Below are 15,401 nucleotides of genomic sequence, written 5' to 3'. Positions count from 1 at the left end.
GGGTGAGAGTACTATGTGCCAATCTATCAAATCTTCAAGGGACAGCTACATTGCCATACAATCTAAATTGTTCCAGATCATAAAAAGATAAAGCATTTCAACTCATTTTATGTACTGACCATAAACCTGATACCAAGCTTGCTTAAGAGGATGTGTGTATGCAAATACATATGCATGTACACACAAAGAATAATCATAGCTATCAATATAGCTACAAAAATGCCAAGCCAAATATTAGCAAATTAAATAAGGTACCATATATCAAAACAGTGATATATTGTCCCTCTGGCTAAATAAAGTTGACTCCAGGTGTACAAGATAGGCTCACCATAAGGAAAAAAATAAATGTCATTTATCTGTACAATAGGTCAAAGGAGAAAAAAATCATGACTGATTTAGGAGATGCTAAAGTACATCACACAATGTTCAAATTTATTTCTGTTATTAAAATAAACAGACTAATGTGAAAGAAACTTCAGAATGAGCTAGGAATATGAATAAAAACTTGTTTTCCAAACTGACTATGTATACCTTATTTGTCGACACAACTCCAGAAGCATTCACTATAAATTCTGAAACAAAACAGAGATGCCCCTAGCACTACTATTATTCAACAAGTTTCTGAAGTTCTAACTGATGAAATTGGGTAATAAAAACAAAGAGATATAAATATTGTTAAGAAAGTGACAAAATACCATTACTTACAGATTATAAGATTGTCAACTCCAGAAACTCAGTGAATCAAAATAAAAATTACTTTGAGCTAACAACAAAATACATTAAGGTTTATGGTTAAAAAATGAGTAGAGAGCTCTAAACCTTTCTATGGAGCAGCAATAACCACTTAGAATATATAAAGAAAAAACAGTTCTTTTTTGCCATAGCAACCAAAATAAAAAATGTGAAGAAGCAAGCAAAAATATATTAGTCAAAGATGTCCATATAACTTTATCTAGAAATATAATTACATACTACATTTATGTATGTGTGTATTTTTATGTATGTATATGTGTGTGTAGTATGTGTATAAAAAATAAATGAAATGTATGACCTTGGATGAAAAAATAAAATACTGTGAAAATATGTATTCATTTGAACAAACTAATTTTTGTACAATTTCAATAAATTGTCCATATATTTAATTTAAAAAGCTATGTATTTCTTCCAAAATAATCAAATGATTGATTAACACATTTTGGGGAAAAATAGAAAGGCTTAATCAGGGGTTCCTGTCTTACTATATTTTACAGCTTCAAAAATTAAAATGGTATTATGGTGACACAAATGGATCAATAAAAAAGAGAAAGTTTAGAAACCAGCCATATTTTATATCAGACTTCACTATAATGATATTAAAGCCATCTCAAAATATAGGAATTCCTTTTTATTATAAATGCAGATTAAAAATGAAAAATATTGGCTTATACTTCAAATATTAGACCAAAATCAATCACCAATAACTTACACACAGACATATTTTTTAAATTTCAAATAGTAGAAGACATATTAGTGAATAGTCATCTAATTTTAAGGTGCAGAAATGTTTATATTACTAACATTAAGGAAGAAAGTCAACTGGAAAATATTGATAGATTTTTACCAAGTAAAATTTTGAAAACTCTGTAGAGAAAAAGAACATAACTTCAAAAAGATACACATAAACTAGTATAAATATTCTCAATATGTATAACAATCAGAAGGTTAACAGTTTTTTATATAAAGCATGTTTTCTAATCAGGACAGAAAGTCATAAAAAATGGGATATGGACATGAATAAAGAGTTCAATAAAAACAGTAAAATATGTGAAGTATATAAGAATTTACCTCAGAACGTCCAATCCTATAAATTTGTTCTAAGGGGATACGTATGCATAAAGCTGTGATCGCAGGCTCTGTAGGTTTAGGTCAGCACTGTGTTAGCTAACAAATAAAGAAAACCTGGATTCTATAGGCAAGACCCTCTTAAACTAATGATGGATAATCCTGCCATGGATTAAGAATTCTGTCTTAGGTGAAAAATTAATGATAGGAGATTTGTTTATGACATATTTTTAAGTAAAAATTTAGATAGCAGAACATCTGTTAAAAATAAACCATTTTAGCCTGACCAGGCAGTGGCAAAGTGGATAGAGCGTCAGACTGGGATGCTGAGGACCCAGGTTCGAGACCCTGAGGTCACCAGCTTGAGCGTGGGCTCATTGGCTTGAGCAAAGCTCACCAGCTTGGACCAAAGGTTGCTGGCTTGAGCAATCAGTTACTAGGTCTGCTGAAGGCCTGTGGTCAAGGCACATATGAGAAAGCAATCAATGAACAACTAAGGTGTCGTAACAAAAAACTAATGATTGATGCTTCTCATCTCTCCCTGTTCCTGTCTGTCTGTCCCTATCTATCCCTTTCTCTGACTCTCTCTATCTCTGTAAAAAAATTAAATAAATAAAAATAAATAAATAAACCTTTTTTGTTGTTAAAAGTTTTATATGCTCACACATACATATATGCATAGACTTCTTAAGAATTATTAGCTATATATCTGTGGTATTACTAGAATTATAAATGTTCTTTTTCTATCTGCATTTAGCTGTTATCATTTTTAAAAACATATTACTTATACTGTATAAGATATATTTATATTTTCCTTTAGAAAAGTCATCCTGGACAGAATGTTGAAAACAAAAAATATTCTATTTTTTTTGCCAAGCTTTCTGAATCCCTTCTATAAACTACTACTCCCCTCCTCCAATTTAATTTTTTCTGAGGTTTCAAAGGCTTAGGCCAGACCCTAGGCATATACTGGCCCCTAACCCAAGTCCTAAACGGTCCTGCCCCTATGGTATTCCTAAAAATAAGCAATCTCATTTGTATTATTGATGAAGAAGTTGATGTAACCACACAAACTAATCTTCATTTTTCTAAAAATTAGTTAGAATATTTTTTCTACTCAAAAGAGAGACAGTCCTTTCATCTTTGAATAGCTAATTATACCTGCATTAAAATTTTGGGATTCTAGACAAACTATCTATTCACATGATAGGCACAGTGCCCAGGCCCTACTATACAATTAAGAGTTCATGGTATGTTGGAGGAGGTTATTGATAGGAAGTGACCTCCTGATGCAACAGCAGGACCCAGGGAATTGGTGGCACCTCACCCTTCTCCCCTGTCCTTGGAATATATACTCCCTACCATTCCCACACTAGGTACTGTGCCAAGGACACAGCCTTGGAAGAGTAGGTATTGTTGAGACCATCTGGACTGAAAGCGACTGAGACCTATGAAGGCCTCTGTGGAAGCTGTAAGAGTCTGGCTGGCAGGAGAGGAGATCTCTCACATTTCAGTCGCCTCAGATAAGCCTAGTATGCAGGTAACCTCATTTATTCTAACCGCCAGCCCCCAACCTGGAGCAGCCTGCCCCTCTCTCCAGTCTCTCCTGCTTTCCTGCATGGGGGCCAGTTTAAAAACCAAAATGACAGTGTTTCAATTAATATTTTTGAAATCAAAATTAAAAAGCAAATATACTAATAATGAAACATTCCATTATAAATCCAGCCTGGCCGGACCAGGCAGTGGTGCAGTAGATAGAGTGTTAGACTGGGATGCAGAGGACCCAGGTTCGAGACTCCGAGGTTGCCAGCTTGAGCGCAGGCTCATCTGGTTTGAACAAAGCTCACCAGCTTGGACCCAAGGTCGCTGGCTTGAGCAAGGGGTTACTCGGTCTGCTGAAGGCACACGGTCAAGGCATATATGAGAAAGCAATCAATGAATGAACAACGAAAACCTGATGATTGATGCTTCTCATCTCTTTCCATTCCTGTCTGTCTGTCCCTATCTGACTCTCTCTCTATCCCTATGTAAAAATCAATCAATCAATCAATCAATCAATCCAGCCTGGATTATGTGAGTCTTTATACCAACACAGTCATGTAATAATTTTTTAATCGAGGGAGGTGCCTATGAAGGAAAGTGCCTGACGTCCCTCACAGTCATAATGCAGTTCTTGAGTGATCATAATTGAGTAAAATGCTAAGCTTCCAGAAGACTTCAAAGCCAAAGGATGTCACTCCTTCCTGAGACTCTGTGGCTGCTCCCTTAGCAGATAGACTTGAGTAATCGACTCCTGCGTGCTTTGCACTAAAGACAGAGCCCTACTTTGGAATGCTTCTCAGGACTCACTGTTGCAGCCAGTAACAACTCCTACTTCCACACCACAGAGGAGGGTTTTCAGTTTGCTTCCTGTAAGCCATTAGTGATGGAAATTAATTTAGCATTTCTTAAGTGGAACAAAAGGATCAGAGAATGTGACACTAATAAGGCTAAAGTTTATTTGGTGTTTGTTTTGTTCATTGTTATTGCTGTTTTAGTGATGGTTGCTTAGGGTTTTTGAGAGCTCAGAGGTAAAAATGCTGTGTTTTAAACTAAATAAATGGAGTTGAAAAATCAGACAGCATGAATCCTTATCTAATAAAATACATGTGCAGTATGACTCCAAGCAAAACAACAACAACAACAACAAAATAAAAACAAACAAAAAATAGATTTGACTATTAAAAGCCAAATATCAGGAGATAGCTTCAAAGTTAAAAATTTGAAAGTAGGAAATGTCCAAAGGAAAAAACGATGTATATATTGTTTGGAAAAGATACAAACTTTTGTCAAAATATGCGTGTATGTGTGTGCTTCTGTTTGCATGCTGGGTCTCCATGTAAAATGTATTGCAGACTGTTGGTCACGATCACTGTTCCATTTCCAAAAGCACTATCAGGAGAGGACCCCATTCAATCTCAGGCTTTTGTCCTATCCCAGAGAGGAAAAGGCTGGTGAGGGGGATGGAGAAGAGAGGAGAGAGGGGGAGATAAATGGCACATATCAGGATTTCTTCTGAGAAAAACATTTGTTTACCAAAAAAAAAAAAAAAATTAATCCAATGCCATTTTTCTTGAGAATAAAACCAAAGCAGACCCTGAAATGGCACTGACATTGGTGGTCCAAGTGTCCCCTACTGCTTTCTATTAAGTCTGAAAGAAGAGGAATAAAAGCTCCACGAGAGACTTCAGGTTCATTATGTTCCCTGCAGTCTAAAAAGCAATGGTGAGTGGCGTCAAGGTCTTTAAAGAAATCTGAACAATCACAACAGCTTCCAAGTGTTTACTTTGAATGAAAGAACATGTATTTTTCTCCATGTGAAAACAACAACAACAAAGCCATCGTTCCCAAACCTGAGTGTACTGATGAGAAGTGGGAGATGAGCTGGGAAGGCCTTGACTCCTTGTCTGGTCCCCTCGGGAGGACTGTGTTGGTGGTGAAGCAGGTAAGCCCACACCTTCTCTGCAAACACCTGCCTTGTTTCACACTAGCTCCCATGTTACCCATAAAAGCTTAGAATGTGTGAGTGTGTGTATGTGATTTTAATTCATGTACTTGAAATACATCTGTGAAAATCCCTTTGGAATTCTTATTCATATTTTTTAGTTTTTGTTTGTAAGATAATGTGGTTTCCACATCCAGATTGTAAAAATCCAGAGAGATGCAGCTAGTTAAGTCTGGCTTTCTTCAGTGAAAGGCACTGTATTGTGTGGGCTCAAGAAGGTACTATTGATGAATACATGAGAATTCCATTAAAAACCACTGTAAGAATCCATATGGACCCTAACTCCATATGTTGGTTAATTTGAATTACACTCTATCCACATCTCATTTTCCTGAATAAAATAGAGAACAATATTTGGTGATCTCTAGTCTCTCCATTCTATGAGTCTCACTCTATACCACATGGAAACATTTGCAATTCCTATATGACTGAATAGAGTATATCTATTCTAAATGCCTTTGAACTTGACTGTCCATAGCATTATTTATTGAAATGTGGTCTGTGGACAGGTTTTAACAATACCACCTGGAACACTTGTTACAAACAAGGGCAGGGATCTGCCTTTTTAACAGGAAGTCAACTGTTTTCAACTGTCTGCCCACAGACCGGAATGCCAGAAATTTCATGCCAGTTCGTGAAAGAGCCAACTTCCCTGATTTCATATGAAGATTAGAGACTCAATGATCTTAGTCAAATTTGCTTATGCTCAGGGTGATTTCTGCCTTACTGATCCCAGAAATAATTCTCCTATTTTCACTGGTCCCCAAGGTAAAAAAGGTTGAAAACCACTGGTCTAGAAATTTGTTAAAGAAACTTTAAGTTTGTTAATTAATGCACTAGGACACACCATTATGGATCCCCTAGAATTAGTACTAGGTCTGGAGGAAGAATAGCAGCATGAGAAAAGGGGTGTTGGGGTTCAAAATAGCATATCTGATCCCCCTCAGGTAGAGTTGTTTACTTTCAAACACTAAAAGGATGGGGGATGGGCCCATCAGGCTGGAAGTGTGTTATCCTATGTCTGGTTTAAAATTTTCTGTTATTTAGGTCAGTCCAAGGGCTACATTCCTAAGTGTTTGAGAAAAATCACAGGCTATGGAGTCAGACTAGTTACTTGTACATAGCCTACCTAGCCTCATCTACATAGTTAATACTCTAATACTGGCCTTAAAAGATTATAGTGTAGATTCTATTAAACAGTCTATGAAAAATGTCTGGCAAAGAATTGGCATTCTGGCTATCATATCTACTTACGTGTACTACTGTCTTCATTTATATTTTTCATCTGGGTATATTATCAATCATAAAAATGGAAATAATGTAAATTATAGCTAATAGAGCTCTACACAGTTTTACAAATATTATCTCCTTTACTCTTCATAATGCTGAGAGAGAGAGAAAGGGAAAGGAGAGAGTTTAGTACTGTCATTTCATGGAAAAGGGAATTGGGACATAGGTGACATAACTTTACAATATTATCTGGATTTACATCTCACCACTTACAATGTATTGGATTGGAAATGAACCTGAGAATTTATAAAACAAAGCCTTCACTTTATTTATTTATTTATTTATTTATTTATTTATTTTATCTTTTTGAAGCTGGAAACCGGGAGAGACAGTCAGACAGACTCCCACATGTGCCCGACCGGGATCCACCCGGCACGCCCACCAGGGGGCGATGCTCTGCCCCTCCGGGGCGTCGCTCTGCCGCGACCAGAGCCACTCTAGCACCTGGGGCAGAGGCCAAGGAGCCATCCCCAGCGCCCGGGTCATCTTTGCTCCAATGGAGCCTTGGCTGCGGGAGGGGAAGAGAGAGACAGAGAGGAAGGAGGGGAGGGGGGTGGAGAAGCAAATGGGCGCTTCTCCCATGTGCCCTGGCCGGGAATCGAACCCGGGTCCCCCTCACGCCAGGCCGACGCTCTACCGCTGAGCCAACTGGCCAGGGCCAAGCCTTCACTTTTTAAGATTCTTTTTAGTCCAGATGCAGGATGTACACTTGAAACTAATACAAAGTAATATTAGTAAGTTCCAAGAGTTATGAATCAAAAACTATAATAGCCTGGGGAAGGAAGAGATTATTTTCAAGTACAGTAATGGGAGGATTTCAAGAAAGAGGCACCTTTTAAAGTTAGCCTTGCATATGTGGATGCAGTAGGTAGAGCTATAGGAAGGTCGGTTAAAGAAAAGGGCACAGCCAGGATAAAATGGCAGAAATGGAAAAGCAGTGAGTATGAAGGGAGGGGAATAAATAAACCCAAAGTAGAAAATGCATGGACAACAGGTGAGAAAAAGAACAATGACTGTTATTCATTAGATACCCAACAAGCAGTTACAAAATGAATACAAAGTTGGTTTGAAGCCACTTAAGAAAGCCTTGAATATCAGCCTGGGGTTGGAACTTCTCTGGCAGGTACTGGGCAACCATTTCTGATTTTTGATTCAGAACTGACATGCTGAGAGCACACTATAACTTTGGAAGCCATTTCACATGAGCTCAAAAAGTGAAGAGACAGGAGCCATGATAAATCAGAAAGCCAATGAAAATTATGGACAAAGGTAAGGTTCAGAAACATGATGGAACCAGTGTTCATGGCGAGTAAAGAATGAAAAGTGATGAACGATTTTCCTCACCTTTTAGCATATGACCTTATTCATACACAGAGATAAGCATACATGCACACATACACATATGCCTCCTCTGCAGCCTCAATATAAGACCATACATATTCACCCAAGAAGACAAATATATTCACCCCTTGGGCAAGAGGACCAATGCACACCATTTATTTTTCATTTGCCCATTAATTTTAATTACAGAAACGGAATGTATTATGCTACCTTTAAAACTGCGTTTCATGGATGCCTGCTGAGAGCCCTTTCAAACTGCATTTCAAACAATTCAATTCAAAAGTCTGTGTTAAAGGAGATAGGGAGGAATTGACACGGTATCATTTACATATCTGCATTTTAATATGAGTCTTTTTAATGCCTTCCCCTCTAACAAATGACATCTTTTGGATCCTTTAATAAATACCTTTGGGTTTTGTGTCCTAGGGGAGGACTCCGCTTAGCTAGAAAGACACAGACTCACTCAAAGCACCAGGCCTCACTGTCAGCTTTCTAACCTTCACCAGTGTTTGCAAAGTGTTGGGCTATTTCTGAACCAATATTTTGGTAGGTTCCGGCTGTCATCAGCTGGGAAATGTGGTGTTCACCTTCCCTTCCCTGTTCCTGACCGCCTTGTCCTGCAGCGCAAATTTCCCCAACACAGACAGAAAATACAAAACGCACAAGTCCTGGTAATCAGACAGAGGAAGAGCTCCATTTGCATACCCTTCATAATTCAATTTAATTTTTTTTTTTTGTCAAGAGTTCTGAATGCTTTGTGTTTGCTTTAATCAGAATGTTGACATTTACACTGAAGCCAATTTCTCTTTTTCTCCTCCGTGTTTTGTTTAACCACGACAAGTGACAGCAAACTGGAAAGAACAGACTTTTTAAATTGGCTCCTTGCCCGGAATGCATCATTTCTCTTGTAGCTTTCCCCCCTTCCTATGCGTCGCGAGGGGAAATGTGAAAACATACTCTGTGAACACAAGAGTGAGGTGTTAGTGCTTTTAGATAAAGATTTGTGTTGTATTTTAAAACTCGATTGCTGTACAGTTTCAAGCTATTAGTAGGAGCCTATTACGCCGTGGCTCTGGGTCCTTGGAGAGATATGCTTAGTGTATTTCAGTAATTCAAGGCAAATAGAAACAACATATGAAAATATTTAATGGCAAAAGCATTAACCGCTGAAGGCTGCAGGAAGCAATAAGCAAGCATGGCACCTGCCATTAACTCTTTCCAACAATATTTTCTCTGATTTTTCTCTGTTGTGCCCCAAATGGTGGCAAGAAGCAGTGATGTGAAAACAAACCTGAAGATATCGGCCATTCAGAACAGCCTCAGTGTAGCAAATCCCCTGCCCTCTTAGAAAGAGCAGGCTATTGTTGGGTTTCACGCTTGATGTCAAGCAGTTCTATGAGAATGTGGCTTATATTTGAATTAGAATTTGTCCATATATTTGATTCAATGGCTTAAACCAAAAATGAGTTTGCAACCACCTGGCTGAAGTAAAATGTATTCTTTCATGGAATTTATTCTTCCTTAACAAAGGGACAGCAAGCAGGAAAAGATTGGGTTTCAAATAAACCAGACATTGAAACAATAGATTCCTCTGATAGAACAGGATTTGAGGAGTCATAGGGGTACCATCCCCCCACCTTTAGGCAGAAATTCCTTCAATAACTTCTTGAAGCTATGTCTTCTTTCTATACATCAGAAATCTGAACTAAACAAACTTAAGAGAATTACCTAAAGGGAATCAGAAGAAAGATCTAACGAGAGGGTGATGTACTCTTCCTGACCTTTCTATAGCTTAACTAATGTGAAATCCCAGGTATTGATCATCAGAAAGTATAGTCAGGCAGAAAACAAGTCACTTGGACAATATCTTCACACTCTGGGTCATGATTTATTATTGTGAATTCATTTTCGGTTGCTCAAGAACAGAATTTTGTTAACTATAAAAGCACACAATAGAATAAAATATCACAAATGATTTGTGCCTTAGCAAGCTAAATGTTGTTACATGAAACTTTTTTAAAAATGATATCTGTATGTCTATGAGAATTTAGTTATGATCTAAATAGATATTTCTTGTTGGGGACCAGTCAAAACATTTTCAAAAATAGTAAAAGTGAGCCTGACCTGTGGTGGCGCAGTGAATAAGGCGTTGACCTGGAAATGCTGAGGACGCCGGTTCGAAACCCTGGGCTTGCCTGGTCAAGGCACATATGGGAGTTGATGCTTCCAGCTCCTCCCCCCTTCTCTGTCTCTCCTCTCTCTCTGTCTCTCCCTCTCCTCTCTAAAATGAATAAATAAAAACCAAAACAAAACAAAACAAAAATAGTAAAAGTGTAAATGTACCCAATCTATACCTGACCTGTTCTCTTGCTTTTGTACCTTAAAACTCATCATTGCTGTTAGTTGGGAATGAAAGAATGTCTATTCCTGAAAATTAAATGTGAGTTTACAAACACTTCTACCATCAGAGGCCCCTGGAAGAACATAAGAGTCCTTGGTACTTCAGCAAAGAGAAGAAACATTCCCTGGCATATCCAAAAGAAAAAATACATTTTGACTGAAAAAAATGAATGAGTACAATGGGAGAACATATTCGACAATACATATGATAAGGGGTTAATAACCAAAATTTATAAAGAACTTGTAAATCTCAACACCAGGAAGACAAACAATCCAATCAAAAAATGGGCACAAGAAATGAATAGACACTTCTCCAAAGAGGACATACAGATGGCCAATAGACAGATGAAAAGATGTTCAACATCACTAATCATTAGAGAAATGTAAATTAAAACCACAATGAGATACCACCTCACACCAGTCAGAATGACGCGCATTAACAAAACAACACACTATAGGTGCTGGTGAGGATGTGGAGAAAGGGGAACCTTCCTGCACTGCTGGTGGGAATGCAGACTGGTGGAGCCACTGTGGAAAACAGTATGGAGATTCCTCAAAAAATTAGAAATGGATCTGCCCTTTGACCCATCCATCCCACTTATAGGAATATATCCCAAGGACACCATATTACTGACTGAAAAAAAGAAATGCACCCCCATGTTTATGGCAGCATTGTTCATAATAGCAAAGAACTGGAAACAGCCCAAGTGTCCGTCAGTGGACAAGTGGATTAAAAAGCTGTAGTACACATATACAATAGAATACTATGGGGCAATGAGGAAGAAGGAAATATTACCTTTTACAACAAGATGAATGGACCTGGAAACTATTATGTTGAGTGAAATAAGCCAAGCAGAGAAAGAAAAATATCATATGACCTCACTCATTTGAGGAATTCAAGGAACAATGTGAACTAAGGAATGGAATTAAACCTGAAGGTAAGGGGGGAGGGAGCTATTGGGAGGGGGGTCAGGGAGATGTTGGGGGGAATACAGGGGAGGGGGAATGCTTTTGGGGAGACACTAGAATCTTTGTAAACACAATATATAAATTAATAAAAAAAATGAATGAGTGAAGAATGTTAACATGGAGGACAGGCTCGAAAAGGAATATAAAAGAAAGTCTTCACATATGTTACCAGCTTCTGACAAGAAATCCATTATTGTCTGTGAAAGGGCTGAGGATGGAATGACTGGAAAGAGAAAGGCCATAGTCAATTTAGAAACCTAGGATTTTGAAAAATTACTTGGGGCTTAGGGTGGAGTGTTTTAGTTTCTTACGGCTGTCATAACAAAGTACCACAGACTGGATGGTTTAAAGCAACAGAAGTTTATTCTTGCACAGTTCTGGAGAGAGGTAGAAGTCATGCTCTCTCTGATGTCTATAGGGAAGAATCTGTTCCACGACTTCGTCTTAGCTTCTGGTGTTCCTAATAATCCTTGGCTTACAGATGCACCACTCCAATCTCTGCCTCCATTGTCACATGGCATTCTCCCTGTGTGTTCGTATATCTTGTGTTGATTCTCCTCGTCCTACAAGGGCACTAATCATACTGCATTAGGACATATCCTCATAGTTTTATCTTCATTTGATTACACCTGCAAAGACCTTATTTCCAAGTAAGGTCACATTCAAACATGGGTTAGGATTTTAACATACCTTGACAGGGACACAATTTAACCCATAATAAAGGGATTGATTAAAATGTTTCATATGAAACTATTTTTCTGAGATGATGATGAGGAGGAGTAGAATGAGTTGTATGTTTATAATGAAAATTATCAGTCAGTGTGAAAGCCATACCCAAGGCTGTGAAAAACAAATTACTCTGGGAATGGAACTGTATACTGTATACATTGCAGACCAAAACCGAGTAAGGTTGAACAAAATATAAATTTTTGAGATTATCTGACTACTTACAAAGAAGTGAAAAGTTATCAAGACAAGATCTGAAAGAGGAAAGAACCCCAGACAGGTGAGACTGACATTCAGAGTTGCTCTTCCCTTCAGGGTATCTACTAATTCTAGAAGAGGAATTGGGGTGCTGAAAAGCTAAAAAGTTGAGGGTTGTTTATGATAGACACACACTGCTAAGGAAAATCGGAATTCAAAGCCTGCTAATAGAGTACCTGGTAGGTTATACTCAACAAAACTTCTAGTTGGGTTCCCAAGAGCTACAAATTAGTAATAGAAAGCATATAGAATAGCATTTATAGATATTAGAGTTCAGCTTTAAATCAGCTTAATACCTGGTTGGATTAAGAGATTGTAGGATTATTACTTCTTCTACCACCTGGCAGAAGCAAATATAACACACTAAAAAAAAAATATTTTTCCTGACCAAGCGGTGACACAGTGGATAGAACATCAGACTGGGATGCTGAGGACCCAGGTTTGAAATTGGAGGTCACCAAATTGAGCATGGGTTCATCGACTTGAGCGCGGGCTCACCAGTTTGGGTGTGGGATTGCTGGCTTGAGTGTGAGTTCATAGACAGGACACCATGGTTGCTGGCCTGAGCCTACGGTCACTGGCTTGAGCAAGAGGTCACTCACTCTGCTGCAACACCCCCAGTCAAGGTATATATGAGGAAGCAATCAATGAACAACAAAGGAGACTAAGGAACCGCAACTAAGAATCGATGCTTCTCATCTCTCTCCTTACTGTCTGTCTGTCCCTATTTGTCCCTCTCTCTGTCACACAAAAAAAGAAAAAATAGTTTCAATAATCTCCAAATTTTATAGGCGTAGCATTTGGCACTGAATGGGAAATAACCAAATATAAAAGAATACAAGAATATGTTAAAGAAAATTAAAAGAAACAATATACAATAGGTGAACTATAAATAATCAATACAATGCAGTAATTACATATAAACTTTAAAATGGTTAAATATAGTAAGTTCAAATACAAGAAAAAATAAAAATTTTCAGCAAAAAAGTAACTACAAAAAGACACAGACTTTTTAATTAAGGAAATAAAAAGAAATTAAGTACTCTATGGATGGAAGAGAAAATAGAAAACTGGAATAAATAAGAAGAAAATATTCAGAGATACAGCAGTATGAAATATTTTTACAAAAATGTAAAGCCTTGGAGAATATAGCAAAATATTCTAATGAAAATGTAATTTGAGACCCATAAGAGAAGAGATGGGAAACTAAAAAAACTACAAATGTTTAAAGAGATAATGGTTGAAAATGTTCCAAATTAATGACAAACATCATTCCTCACATTCTAAAAGTGCAACCAACACTAAGTTGAATTAATAAAACAAAATCCTACTGAGATGCATCACAGTAAAATGGATTACATCCAAACATAAAAAGAGAATTATAAAAGCAGCAAGGATAAAAAAATTTCCTTTAAAAGAGCAATAATACAATAAGGCTAGAAGATATCTTGGCTGACCATGAAATTATGTTTCCCCTTGAGTTACACATACAAGCCAAGCTTAAGAATAAAAATAAGAAATAAAAAGCAGAGACATTGGTGATTGCATACTCTGGGGTGGGTAGACTCTACAAAGTTAGTTCAGATAAGTCATTAAACAAACAATAAAAAACACAGCATCAATAAAATTCTGTGAAGGAAAATCAGACTCTACAGTATATCAACTGTCCAATTTTCAGAGAAAATAAGATATGCAAAAAAAACCCCACAAACGTATTTATGTAGATCTGAATTTCTGACCTATCTACTTTTCTTCTCAGAAAGCATTCTTTTAATGTTTCTCACAAAGCAGGTCTACTGGTGATAATTACCTTTATCTGAGAAAGTGGTATTTTTCCTTAACTTTTAAAGAAAAGTTATCACTGAATACAGAAATCTAAGATAATGGGTTTTTTCCTTTTACCACTTTCAATATTTCATTTCAAGGTCTTCTTGCTTGTATAATTTCCATTGTGAGTTCCAACTTAATCATATTCTTGTCCCTCTTTAGGTAATGTGTTTCGTTTTTCCCTTCTGATTTCATTCAAGATATTCTGTCATTGTGTTTGTTTGTTTGTTTTGTGGTTTGAATATGATATGCCTAGTTGTTGAATTTTGGGAATTTATCCTTCTAGGTATTCTCCATTCTACCTAGATTTATGGCTCATTTCTGTCATTAATTTTGGAAAATTTTCAGCTATTATTACATTACATATGTCTTCTCCTTTTTCTTCTTCTTCTGGTATTCTCATTATTCATGTTTTGCATCTTTTGTAATTGCCCCACAGTTCTTGAATATTCTGTCCCATGTTAATTTTCTTTGTTTTCAGTTTGGGAAGTTTCTATTCACATACCTTCAAGCTTACTAACTCTTTCTTTGACTGCATCCAGTTCACTAACCAGCTTATCATACTTTCTTCATTTATGTTAGGTGTTTTTGTTGTTAAATCTAGCATTCATTTGATTTTTCACTAATTTCCATCGTTATACTTGCATTATTCACCTGTTTGTTTGTTTTTTATGTTGTCAAGTTTTCCATTAGATCCCTGAGCATATTAACCATGGTTATTTTTACATTCTTCAATTGATAATTCCCATAGTCCTCCCATATAGGAGTCCACTTCTGATGTTTAACTCTTTTGTTGTGGTTTTTCTTTTCTGTCTTTTAGTATGCCTTATAATTTTTACTGAAAGCTAAAATGATGTATTGGATGATAGAAACTGAAATAGATAAGCTTTTGTATAAGATTTTATGTTTATCTGGGTAGAAGTCATTTGTGTTTATTGTTTGTTGTAGCTGTATTTGTTAGAGACTTCAGTTTCCTCTAGTGTCCTCATTCCTCATTTGGGTTTTCCCTAGAATATTCTTAGACTCTGAGACTTGCAGTTTTTGTTTGTTTGTTTTGTTTTGTTTTTATTAATTTTAATGGGGTGACATTGGTAAATCAGGGTACATATGTTCAGAGAAAACATCTCTAGGTTATTTTGACATTTGATTATGCTGCATTCCCATCACCCAAAGTCCAATTGTCTTCTGTCACCTTCTAACTGATTTTCTTCATACCCCTCCCCTC

This window comes from Saccopteryx leptura, chromosome 11 (genome assembly GCF_036850995.1).
Source record: "Saccopteryx leptura isolate mSacLep1 chromosome 11, mSacLep1_pri_phased_curated, whole genome shotgun sequence".
Lineage (NCBI taxonomy): Eukaryota > Metazoa > Chordata > Mammalia > Chiroptera > Emballonuridae > Saccopteryx > Saccopteryx leptura.
This window is presented reverse-complemented; position numbering follows the sequence as displayed.